The sequence below is a fragment of the Ambystoma mexicanum genome, chromosome 2p, assembly GCF_040938575.1.
Source record: "Ambystoma mexicanum isolate Mex_15411 chromosome 2p, UKY_AmexF1_1, whole genome shotgun sequence".
Classification (NCBI taxonomy): Eukaryota; Metazoa; Chordata; class Amphibia; order Caudata; family Ambystomatidae; genus Ambystoma; species Ambystoma mexicanum.
In genome coordinates this window covers 122,152,517-122,164,712 of record NC_090923.1, presented here as the reverse complement: position 1 = coordinate 122,164,712, position 12,196 = coordinate 122,152,517, and positions in this window count along the sequence as shown.

The following is a 12,196-nucleotide window of genomic DNA, read 5'->3' as shown; positions in this document are numbered from 1 at the left end:
ATGTCTCCATTTACATGTCTTTCAAAAACCTCCCCCATATGAATAGGTTACATTTACATAGCTGTATGACCCACGGGTGAAGGGTTACATTTCTGTGATACGGCTGGGTGGTGTTTGGGATGGTGGAACAAAGGTAATTTGGTGGAATCCTGCTCCTGTCAAACATATATTAGTGGTACTCAATGATAGCTGGTTGTAATCTTCGTCATACTTAACCCATTGTACTTGGAGGTGTTCCTTAATGTGACATGACGTGCAGACGGATCTGCGGTGTACCTGTGGACTGAGTGCAATGACTGATATTATTCAGTGTGGCAGATGGGTTTCTCTCAGGCAGGGCAGCATGTCTCCTGATTCCTCTGCTGAGATCATGTAATTCATACATTGTCACTACAGGGTGGTGCATTGTGGTGCATGTGAGTCATGTTTTCTGATGTTCCTGATACATGTGCTTGTGTGTGCAATGTGTCTCTTCATTGCATGTGCACGCAGCTGTGTAGGCCTTGCACATCTGCAAGCAATGGCTGTGAGGCACATTCTGTTCAATTTGCTAAGGTCACAGTTGCTGTTTGTGGCGTTGTTCCATTCTATTGTGTGTGGTTGTTGTTGTGCTGGTTGGGAGTGTGGAGGTTGCTAGGTCTGATTCTTCATCCGACTTTGCCTTCTATTGCCCGAGCCAGTGCCTGGTAATGTTTACGCCTATTTGCTGGAGTGATGATGGATTAATGCATGCTGTGTGCACTTGTGCTCCTCATGCATGCAATCCTATGCTAGCTTCCAACACCCCTCATGTCCCAGCCAGCAGACACGTTCATTATGCTTGGGAATCCCCCCCGCAATCAACACCCCTCATGTCCCAGCCAGCAGACACGTTTGCTATGCTTGGGAATCCCCCCCACTCAACACCCCGAATGGGCCTGTACTTACACTCACACAGCAGCCAGGTACATTCTGCAGCGTGTCGTGCCACGTAGCGGGGAAGCGTCCAGTTGTGCAGCACCATGAGGTCATGTGTGGAAGGAGGGAATCTTCCACAGCAATGAGTGATGATTTTGGGTGCATCACACACCATGTGTACATTGAGGGAATGGTACAGCTTCCTGTTGCGGTACACTACCTCCACAGCATGCCGGACAACCAGCTCCACATGTGTGCCGTCGAGGCACTGATTACATTTGGCGTGCCTGCCAGTGGATAGAATGCTATTTTGGTTGCATTCACCTCGTCCGCAGTCTGTGGTAACTTGATGTGGTTGCTTGCATGTTTCACGAGTGCATCTGTCACCTGCGTCCGCATACGGGAGAAACAGGGTTGTGAAATTCTATGCATCTGCCACACTGTATGCTGATATGTGTGTGTGGCTAAGAAGTGTAGCACAGAGACTACCTTCAGCAGGGGGGGTGGCTGTCCGGATATTGATCAGGCTCACCAGGTCATCATGAATGAGGTCCACTATTGTGGTCATGGTGTCCCTGTCCAGCCGGTACAGGGTGTGGATCTGAGCAGGGGATAGGTTGAACGGGCTGGCCCTTAGGCGAGGGATTGGTGGCTGCCTGCGGGGTACAACTGCCTGCACAATGGGTATGTGCGCGCCCATGCACTCGCTCCTTCTCCTCCTGAGCCTGCGCTGCATTCTCTGCCTCTCTTCCTCCACAATGAGTGCCAGTGCAGGCATGTCCTCCAGCTCCAGTACTGCAAGTGCTAATGGTAGCATTGTGGATTTGGGAGGGGTGTGGTGTGTGGGAGTGCTCCTTTTTTGCTGTGCCAGACTCCATTGCTTCCACCTGTGCTCATTGTGTGCATCTGTGGCAAGTTTGTACACACCCGATTCCTGTTAACGCCAGCACCGCAATGCCAGTGTTAATGATATCATTGAATCACTTATTACCGGCATGTCCATGCCGGTAATTGCATGTCCATGCACCTCTTAATGTGCACTTCACTTCGGCATGCCGGTGTCACTGGCATGGCTGCCGCGGGTCGCCGCTCATACCGGCAAGGGTGAGGCCAGTCGCTGCTCGTAATACTCTGGTCTGGTAAATGATGCCAGTATTACCGTACCAGCATTGATTTTACCGGACGGGCAACCTTGTAATGAGGCCCATTGAGCCAGTAATTAAGTGTTCATTGACACTGGAACCGCCATGCCCTGTGTGATGAGAAGTGGGGGTGGAAAGAAGTAACTTCTGAATGTTTGCGAAAGTGGAAGGTGAATGTGACACATAGAACCATGATTATTCTGTTTGTTGCAATGATAACTGTTGTTGAAGTGGGTGCATTTTGCCATTTGGACAGCAGAGGGAAACCTAACACTGATGAATTGCATTTGTATGTTGAAATGATAGGTGTTGTTGAAGTGGATGCACTTTGCCATTTGGATTGCAGAAGGCAGCCTAGCAGTGATAAATTGCATCCGCTGAGTACAGAAACATACCTTAGCATTTTATATATATAGATAGATTGCGCTTAATAACGTATCTACCTTAAATCACCCCACAAAACATATTATATATTCACACACACAGTTGCTGATCACAAAGCGAGATCACCACACTTTACATGTAAAAGAGTAGCAATAGTTCAATATAATTGAAACAAAATTGTAGGCAGTAAAGTAAAGAAAAACAGTGCAATGCTATCAAAAACATATAACCTGCCTTATAATTCTAAGACCGCTCAGTATGGCAACTGATGCACTGGTGATGCATTGGATGAAGCGGGTCAGGAGGCGACAAGTGACACACATGGTGGCAGAGAAGACACAGCTCCATAAGGGCTCCTTTTCATGCGGCAGAGCAGTAACGGTGGGAGAGATGGTCTTGGGACACAGGTTGGCAACTCAGGATGGCGACTGATGCACTGGTGATGCATTGGATGAAGCTGGTCACACCTTTATAGTCTTCTGGTGGCGGGCTTCTCATCTAGGGGTCTCGGTTGGATGGTTCCAATGCTGGTTGTTTTCAGCAGCAATTTTCGGGTGTTAAGCACAATGCTTTTCTTCTTTGGGGTCTTTGGCTTGGAACTCCAAGCTGGAGCCCAGGCAGTTCCTGAACTGAGAGCAGGAAGAAGTCTAAAGGGCAAGGATGGCCAAAGGACAGGACAGAAAGCACGGGGCACAGCCATCTTGATTATATGGCTCTTAAAATAGTATTATGTGGTAAAACATAAAAGTGCCCATTAGTAAAAACAAAAACATTGTAAAAGAAATTGTACAAAATAATCTGCTGCATCAATGTAGGTTAATATCCCTATGTTAGAACACCTATGTTGGCATTTTACGAGAGTTTTAATTACTTTATGACAGTGTGATAACTAGGACTATGAGTAACCATTCCTTTCCCAGTGCATTGTCTCACTCATATCCTTCATAATCCCTCTGTTGTCTGTGTGCATCACATCTGGATAGACAAGAGAGGAAACTAGATTGTCATGAGCGGGCACCATTGCATAGAACATGTTCTGTGGCTTTCTTCATTCTCAGTTCAGGGGCACTCACTAATCTGGCAAATGTTGGAATGCTTGCGCTTAGTTAGAGAAGGTCATTGTTAGGAAAGTATTTCATTTTGCAGTGTTTGGCCCCCTAGCTTTCTCAGTCCCTTAAATATTTTGCTGAGATCCATGGTTTTCCAACTTGTGGCCATAGGGACTTTTTCTGAAGTCCCGTTATGGATGGTACCCTTATTCTGATGTGCTGACCTTAGAAGTCCATAATACTACTTGGAAAGGGGTGCTTTAAAAGCACCCATTTTTGGACCCAGAGTGATTCTATTACTCTGGAGGTTTGTTGTGCAGTAGGTGGGCTGGTAGCAACAGTGATTCAGTTTTAACTACACCGTGCTTGTAGCAACGTTTACATCATTAGCAGCTCAATGATTGCAGTACTAAACCATTTTATAACAGGTCAAGTCATGAAAAGGGACTAAGATATTCTATGCCTTGGAGATAGGACAAGTCATTTATGTGTGCCAGTTCAGAAGAAGGGCTATCATCGTCCCTACCCAGACCTTTGTGCTTATTGGCTGGAACGGGCTGGGCCTGGCAGTCCAACCGATCCCAGTCAGCCTGCAAGTTAATAGCAGACATTGCCTTGTAGGCCTAGTCTTTATTGCTATGTGTGATGAATTGAATGGAGTTTTCACAGATTCCCTGGAGGTATCCTCCTCCCATATGGCCAGGGGACGACAGTCGCTACATGATCCTGACCCTGGCAGCTGCTATATAAGGGAGGATCACATGGGAGGAGATGACCACCGGGGTGATGCCATGTCTTTGGATGAGGCGCAGTATTCCCCACTGGCCTATGAGGAAGACTACCTATTGCCCAACACCCTAATCGCTTATTGCCATGCTATTTTTCCTTCAGACAAAACTGATCTTCCAAGTATTATACATCAGAAACCATCAATGGACTTCAATTCCTACAAGCACCTAAGTAATGAGATGAGGATGAAGGAATTGATACAGAGCAGCAGGTGTAATGAGCATGCTAGTTGTTGGATGAAAGCATCTGTGCGCAGGACCCTTAAAAATGTGAACAGAGTCATAAGAGGGAGCTCCGTAGAAGACGTGCCCTCTCTATCTCCATGGAAGACGGACAGAGGCTCTAGACACAAGCCAGTTCGTGGAAGCTGGAAGCACGAGTCATTGTGCGGAAGCTAGAGGCGCAAGCTGGTGTGTCAGAGGGAAGGAGCTCACAGGTGAAGAAGGAAAGAAACATGGTGTGAGAGAGGCGTACAGTGGAGATGTCAGGAACTGCAAAAAGGCTCCTTGGGCGTCCGGTAACCAGGAGAAGCAACGTGACCCTTACTGGGAGCCAAGGAAAAGCCAGCGCACAGGAGCAGAGCCGCAAGAGAAGCTCGAGAGACATCAGAGCCGCCCAGGGTGGGAAGTAAGTGGTGAAGAAACACTGTTTAAGTGTTTCTTCACCACTTACTTCAACCCGAAAACGCTACAAAGCCGGTGAGCCTGCCAGAGCAGACCGCGGACCCCGGGTTGTTATGGTGACTGTGCCATAAAGACTTTGAACATTGTGAAATAACACAAGATGAAATAATAATAAGATTGTTTCAAAAGGGCAGATTGCCAAACCGAACTCCAATAAGGGATGTGGGAAAAGCTTCAAAGAGCAGTGAAAAAAGGGTATATGCTACTTGAATGTAAAGAGGAACTTTAAGATATGAGAAGTCCTGGCAGGAGTACACCAAACAGTTGTGAATACAAGAGGAGACCTGGCAGGAGAGTACACCAGGCAAGTGTGAGTGCAAGTGAAGTCCTGCCATGAGAGCACACCAGGCATTTGGAAGTGTATCAAAAGGCCTGTTTCCCAGGTAAATCCTACAAGGAGTGTCAGGCAGAAACAGTGTTTGTTAAACAAAGAAGGAACTTGTGTTTCAAGAAGCAACATTTATTTTTCTTCTTGTTTATTCTTTTGGTTAAATTAATCAACCTTTCAATAATACAGTACATATAATAAACGTTCACTTAAAATCAAAACATCAACAAATATAACAGTTTTAACAGTAAAGACCTACAACAAGTGATGTTATATTAAAATATTAAAAGAATTGCAATAGCATAAAGTACATTAAAAGCCCTTGATCACATCAGCAAACTAAGGCAGGACTGAATTGCATAGATTTAAATTTGAACACACTTCAATCCTCCTTGGAATAAAAGCTTTTAATAGTAGACCTAGGATTGGTAGTTAAAAGCAGTACTGCCAAGGTCACTGAAATTCGGTGTCTGCTAAACAACTCCTTCCATAATATTTCAGGAGTCATAAACTTAAAATCTTTAAAAATCTGTACAGATAGGTTAATAAATAAGGATGTGCTTTGGGGTTTCTGGTTCAGAAATAGTATTACAGTGTCAACAGGTTCTATCAGCTGCTGTTGCTATTGACCTTATTCCTAAGTGATTCCTAGTTGGCCATATAAGGAGAGTGGCAGGGAAAGGGACCAAATTGAGGTCCAGCGCAAAGACTGATGGATTGGGTTGGTTTGGTTGGGCTGCAGGTGAAAGCGGTAGTGGGAACATGCCAAGTTGCCCACTGGGTAAGGTTGAAGCACAAGATGTTTTTTACAGACACACTGCGCACACAAACAGACGTTTAAGCAATTGATTTGCAATTTAATCGAATGTAATGTATCCTGACACGTGTTTCGAGCGGAATGCTCTTCTACTGAAGCTGCATGTTGGTTGTACATTGAAATTGTAACATACAGAAAATATTAAGTCATACAGCATGTTCGAGGCCCAAACACAAAACAAGGGGCCACAGGGCAGAATTGGTGGTGTTTTCAGACCAATAAAGTGCAACAATTAAAATTACAGATTGTTGTCATGTTTATACATAAAGAAATCCAAATAAAAATGCATGGTAGCGATTTTACCAATTATGTAAAAAGGATGTGCGGCCAAGGTGGTACACATTTGTCCAATTCGTAATCGATACAATATGTAGAGAGAGAAAGAGAAACATCAAGAGCAACTGGGTTAGCAGTTATTCCAATGTTGGCCATACAACTAGACACATATGAAAAATCATGAGGCTGTACCTGACGGTCTTGGGCTCTTGTGCAGACTACTACATAAGGGACACAATCTAAGTGAAGACCTAATATTTAGGTACTAAAAAACAAATAGCGGAACAAACGATGATTTTTGAATTTTTAAGCCTGAGTAAGAAGCCTTAGCACACTTACCCATATATGGTGTAATGTTAGGGTCAATATTACCACGATTCACTGGCTCCACTGCAATTGGAATTAAGTTGCGTTAACAATTACTTAAAGGAGCGGGTTAGTTAGCCAAGTAAAATAATAGTATATATGTGATTCAAAATAGTAATGTATATTAGAGGAAACCATACCTATATTAATGCTGTTGCACGGTATACGTTATACTGGAAGTTACGAGTCTGGCTGTAGATGCAGACGGTGTAAATTGTTCAATTGCCAGGCAACCATTTAGGCCACGCAGAGGGGAGAAAAAACACAAGCGCACTGATTAGCATGTGAATAAAGATAGTCTAGACGGTCTTTATTCACATGCTAATCAGTGCGCTTGTGTTTTTTCCATTTTCTTTTCTAGTTGGCCATATGTTTAATCTGAATCGAAGGAACAATGATCATTCTTGTGCAAACAGAAATTTCAAAAGGTATAATTCCGGGTTATTCATAGATTTTAGGTTGAAGTGTCAATTTTTGCAACATTGATATTTTTGCATCAGTTGCCACGTATTTTATCAATTATACGACCATAGTTTAAATTTGGCCTTATTAGGGTTATTCATTAATAGATCAATTGTAATGTCTGTTGGAGTCATATATTCAATTGCTATATGAAACCAGGGCATGAATGAGTTGTCAAAATCCGGGGTTATTAGTTAGACTATTGTCCCTAACAGTGACTCTGTTTTTGGAGCTAAGAGGCATTTTCGATAGAGTGTTAACAATTTCCAGATTACAATTATATTCATTGATAGCAGGCCTTATTCATATCTTATTATCTACATGGGCACAGAAGATGGCAGGATTAATATTTTCTTCCAAAACAGTCCTTCCAGCTTTGTCCAATATTTCAGTCTATACTCTGCTCCGTACGTAACTATGGGGGTTACTTTCTGTTTATAATATATAATTACTGGTTATAGGTAAATTTGCCAAATTTCCTGTGTATTAGTCTTGCTTGGGAAATTGCTGTTTGAATTTTTGCTCTCAGGTCTAGGTGATATGGTAGGTCAGCCACATTTTTGTTAGCGTTTAATCCCAAATATCCATATTCACTTATTGTCTCTAGAGTAGTTCGATAGAGTGACCATTTAAAGCACCATTTATTTTTAGTACTAGGGCAAATGAGAATTTTATTTTTTTCTAAATTTATAGTAAGGGGGCTATTTGTAGCATAGTTATGTAGGGCTTGTAAACGATTGTGTAGCCCTATCAGAGTTTTTGACATCAAGACAAGATCGTTGGCATAAAGTAACAATGTTAATAGGCTACAGCCGATCTTAGGAGAATCTCAGCGTACGGCTTTCAGGGTTTTGCCAATGTCACCAATAAAGTAATTAAACAGGCTTGCGGCCAGAATACATCCTTGTTGAAGACCCTTAAACGTCTGAATTGATCGAGACATGTGGCCATCTTGTGTTACGCGTATTTGGATCAATGTTTCTGAATAGAATTTCATAGTTAATGTTAAAATATATACAGGACATTTTGGCTTTCTCTAATTAATCTAAATAGGAGCTCTCTTGAAATGAAGTTGAAAGCTGTCTTAAAATCGATCGTATATAGTTTGGCCCATGTACTGTCCTCTATATTTAACAAGTGACATAGCAAGCAAATTAATTGAGGTTCCTAACCCAGGGACAAACCCTGTTTGGAATTTGTCTGATAGCTGATTTACTGTTACCCATTTGGTGAAATCTTTCAATAGGAGCTGAGCGAATATCTTCCCTGGGATGTCTAGTAATGCTATTGATCAATAATGTTCAGGAAGTTGTCAGTCACCTTTTTTAAAAATGATTGATTTTTTCCAGGTTGGTAGAATTTTTCTATTATGTATAACATTGGTAAATATGCTGAAAAAAATGTCATCCCAAGCTTCTGAGTGGGTTTTCAGCATGACATTTGTCAGGCCATCAGGTCTAGGGGCACGTGAGGCATTTAATTTGCTTATTTGAAGTAGAATGTCATCTCTATCAAACAATAGCATGCCCTCAGTTGCCCAGGGCAAGCTTGGTATATTACAGTTTTTGAAAGTGGATCCATAGAGGTCCCCATTATAAGAAATCCAGTCTGCTTCTTGTACCGCATTCATTTGGAACAGAGTTTGAGTGTCATTAAAGTTGCTTTTCCGGGTTGCTCAAATGTGGCCCCTATTTTTAGTTGTAATAGTTTTAAGCATATTTTCACTATCATTCTGCAACCTAAGAGCTACATGGGCTTGCGCCAGTTGCGATTCTGAGTTTTTAAAGTGCGAGTTATCTGCAGTCTAGTGTCAAGTTCAAAATTAGCTGCTGCCCTTATATTTGTGCGCAGTTGGATTTTCTTTTCTTTCAATTCTCTATTGAAAGAATGTTTATGCTGAAAGCACGGTTTAAGGTTATGCAACGGCTGTAATTTGAATAGCGTCATGATAGCAACATATCTGAACTGTGAATTTGTAATTGCTGGATCTGGGTTCAAATTACAGTCTTGCATATACAAATTGAAGTAAGCTAAAGAGTCGTCCGTCCATCTGAATTTGTTCCTCCCGCCTGTCAAGGTTAATTTAGGTCGATAGTATTCAGGTCCTTGCAATTTGGATTGCCATTTCCATGTACAAGATAGATTAATGATTTCAGATTATAAATGGAGCGCTGGACAAACATATAATCTATCATAGAGACACTATTGCCTCTTTTCCATGTCTGCTTGTGCGGAATATCTCCATTAAGGAAGCCATTGAGCATTAGAAACTGCCTTTCTATCATTAGCGCTCACCATGTTTTGGCTAACTGGCTTATATTTACAGTTTTAGAGCGTATGCAATTCATATTTAGGTCACATGTAATTATTGCATAGATGACGGTTGCCTCTCCGGCAATCTATAATTTAAATTTCAGAAATAGCTGTCAGAAATATGTTATCATCAAGCCCATTATGGTTCCAGTACAAATTAAGAATTGCTATATTGCCATCAGGTGTCTTTATCTTCACTAATTGTGTAAAGGGGTTATGGGATGCCCACAGCTGTAGTGTGTATTGTAGTTTAGATGTTTAGATGTTATTGCTACTCAATCGCCTGCTGCAGGTCAACCAAATAATCCCTTTTTATCTGGCAATAAGGACAAGATATGGACTTCCCATACCAGAGTTTTGAGTGCCATGTTTTTTGTAAAATAATGAAAACCCAGGCTTCGAGTGCATCAGTTTCACTAAATAAAAGATGCTTAAAGCCTCTGATATTACAGGAGGCTAGAATATAGTTGGTGAGGTTATTTTGAGTGAATTGTTATCTCTGGGAGCGATGATCTTTAGTCAGAGCCGGCTTCGACCAAGGTTGGTCAGTTGTCAATTTAAGTTGTCGTAATTTGTCTAAGGGTCCTTGAAAATGGAGGACCTATGAAGCTGGATTACCACCAAATTTACCATCTAATATTGACCTTGGTTATAAACGGGTGTCTGGATTTGTTTTGACTCCAAGAGTGCTTGTTCATTTGCCTGAATTTGAGGATATTCCTATGATAAAATAAAGCCCAAGTCATACAGTTGTGTTCTAGCCTGCCATAACATGTTTCTGATGACTCCAGATCGTATCCAAAATTTTACTAAGCCTGCATTGTTTGGGTCAGTGAATTCTACTTGGGCAATATCACTGGATTGTAGATATTCTAGAATTTGAACGTCGCTGAACATGTTGGGAATACTCGATCTATTTAAAACATTTTTTTTTAAAACTTTATTTTTGCTATTTACAAATTAGAAACAAAAAAGAAAACATAACATAACATACATGGAAGTAACTGTGCTTCTGATCCCGCCTCCCCTTCTCCCGCCCCCTCCACCCACCCTCTGGATCACACCCGAGCCTGAGTTAGTAATAGTCCGCGGTTGGTTGCATTGGTCGTGTTGTGACACGCGTCTGTGAGACTCTTTCCGGGTTCTGGGGTTGCACTTCTGGAGGAGTCACTGCCTTCGGTGGACAACAAATAAGCGATATATGGGCCCCAGATGTCAGGTGGTCGGGCGTGCTGGGGCAATAGCTTAATGAAGTTTGTTTCTGTGTCCTGACAGTATGCTATGTCTTTCAGCCACTTCTGTGTAGTCGGTGTGGGTCCCTTTGCCCAAGACATTGCTATTCTTCTGCGTGCCAACAGTAGCAGTAGCCCTCCTAGTTTATGCGTTGTGGGGGGAAGGTGTTTGGTGAGTCCCAATCGAGTGACCTTGTGGTCGGGTTCAATGTGTATGTCTACTATTGCAGCCGTATTTTCCAATATTGATTCCCAGAAATGCTGTACTGGTGGGCAGGCCCATGCGAGATGGAGGAAGTCTGCTGATGGTGTACCACAGCGGCTGCACTGTGGGGCAGTCGAGGGATGGTATTGGTGGATTCTGGCGGGGGTATGGTATGCATGGTGAATGAATTTTAAATGGATTAGTTTGTATCTTGTGTTTAGTGATACCTTCTGAGTTTATGCTAGAATATAGTCCCAATCTTCGTCTGAAAATGAGGTCTGGAGGGCTCTCTCGCATCTCACTTTGGCTGTTGTCGGGTTCGGGGCTGTGTCTGTTATGAGGGTTTTATATAGTATTGAGACGAGCTTACCCTCCCCTTGTAATTGGATGACCCCGTGGAGTAGTTGCCAAGTCTCGGTTTTTTGGGGAAATGAGGGTAGTATGGTTTGTAAGGTGCCTCTGAGGCGGAAGTAGATGAACGTATCAAGGGCGGTGGAGGCCCCGCGAGTTTTGGCCTGTTGGGGGGTGAGAAAGTGCCCGTTGATGAAGAGCTTGCCTATATTTTTGAATTGTAGCTTGTCCACCCAATTCAGGTAGACTTTCTCTGCGGTCAGTGGGACTCTGGGAATTAATTTTACCGGGAGAAAGGGGGAGAACCTGGTTTGAATTTTACATTTTAGGGCTATTTTTTTCCATATGGCAATTGTGGAGAGTACCGGGTTTAGGGATTCGTGCCGGGTATGTGTCGTGCCTAAAATAGCTGCTCTGAGCAAATTTGGGGATACCAAGGCACGCTCGAGTTAGACATGGGGACAAATGAATTGTCGCGTACCAATGCCCCAGGAATTGGGCTTGTGCTGCCCAGTAATAGCGTTCCACGTCGGGGAGTGCCATTCCGCCTTTTTTTACTGGCTGAATTAGTGACTTGTAGGCTATTCTGGCTGGTTTGCCCGCCCAGAGTAGTTCCAGGATCATGCTCCTCAGGTGCTGGAGCTGTTTTTGGGGTACTAATAGAGGGAGGTTTACAAATAGATAGAGAAGTTTGGGGAGTATCACCATTTTCACCAGCGATATTCGGCCCCATAGGGTGAGTGGCAATGATTTTCATCTGTCTACTTTCCCCTGTAGTGACTGAATTACTTTGCTGTAGTTATCTTGGAACAGGGTTTGGTGGTCTCTGGCTAAGTGAATGCCCAGGTAGCGCACGTTTGTGCATTCCCATTTGAAGCCATAATCGTCTTGGAACTTATGGG